Raw genomic sequence first — 1628 nt, forward strand, 5'->3', positions numbered from 1 at the left:
AACATAATTTCATTGTACATGAAAGTGAAAGTCAAACACATACTTTGTCCTCTGCATTTAACCCATCCAAGTTAGTGCACACACAAACAGTAGTGAATGCTCTCACACACACACCTGGAGCATTGGGCAGTCTGTGAGTGATTGAGGGTTAGTCGTGTTGCTCAAGGGCATCTCAGTCATTTCCTTCCTGTATTGAGAATTGAACCCACAACCTTTGGGTTACCAGTCTGACTCTCTAACCATTAGGCCACTTCTGCCCCTAATGGTTAGAGGGATGTGTATTTTAGAAAATGAGTCATCATAAAATGACTTGTGATGATTTGAAGGCTTCTCATTATTTACAGGCCTATACAGTATATTTAAATGTAGCCTACCTTTTAAAAAGTTCAAGGATAGCCTATAAAACGTGAAATCATCTACATTGTGAGAGCCCGCCAATGGTCCCCACAATGAAAACAGCTTAATAAAGATGCTAAATATTGTACGTTAATGTGAAAATAAAAATCCAAAAAGGTTTTAGTTAAAACTGTTAGTATAATGTCAGTGAAAAATCCCCACCATGATCGAACAACATTTGCAAAAGTTTGGCTATACTTGTAAGGGCCATATATTTTAAAGTCCTCACAAACATATAAAATAAGCTGATGACCAACATCTTTGTTTATTATGGCCCTTGATAATTCTATCATCAGAATTTTTTTTTTTATTAGCAGTTATTGCTGGGCTTTGAATTTGATTTCCCCATTCTTTTTTATTGTATACACACATAAATACACTTGCTTGACAAAGCGAACATGCCTGCTAATTCATTTGTGAACTATCTGAAATTGGTAAGGTGACCTCGCCACGGTATGCAGAATGTCACACCTGATTCTGACGCACCCAATACCTGACATCAACGTGTCACTCACGATCACTCTTTGTAAACTGAGTTTACATGTTTAATGAAACAATTTGCTCGTGGCAGTTGCTGACTTTTGAAAGAATGGGGAAGTTTACCGCAATTAAGATGAGCTTGGACGAGGGCCACGTATATGAAAAGCGCCACAGAGATCACACAAAGCCAGAGAGAATATGATAAAAAATAGAAGGCAACAAATAACCCCTGTATAAAAAAAACTCTCTTATTCTCCCACCAGAGGTGAAGGCACAGTGAAAGGTCATGAAGTTTCATAAGTTCCTAACGTGCCCAATAGGTGAGTGATAATCATTTAACTGTCTTTTGAACCACACCTATAAAGCCTTTGGGATATTTTTTCTTTGAGTGAATCCAAAACATTCTCTTGTGCACCGATGGTGTGTGTAATTTTCTGGGTTCATGGGGCAGGCAAGCAAGCCTGTGCGACTTGTGGTGTGTGTCTATAAACACACACACACACACACACACACACACACACACACACACACACACACACACACACACACACACACACACACACACACACACACACACACACACACACACACACACACACACACACACACACACACACACAAATGATATAGTCTTCCATGGAGACAGTCTATAAGCACGTGTTACTGTTGAGTTCTCGGTAACCATAACTTTATTTTCCACAACACATACGATCTTTTGAAGAACACTAGGGTCTAAAACAACAATGGACCCC

Source organism: Siphateles boraxobius, unplaced genomic scaffold (genome assembly GCF_051911475.1).
Source record: "Siphateles boraxobius isolate OS27281-9 unplaced genomic scaffold, OSU_SipBor_1 8, whole genome shotgun sequence".
NCBI lineage: Eukaryota > Metazoa > Chordata > Actinopteri > Cypriniformes > Leuciscidae > Siphateles > Siphateles boraxobius.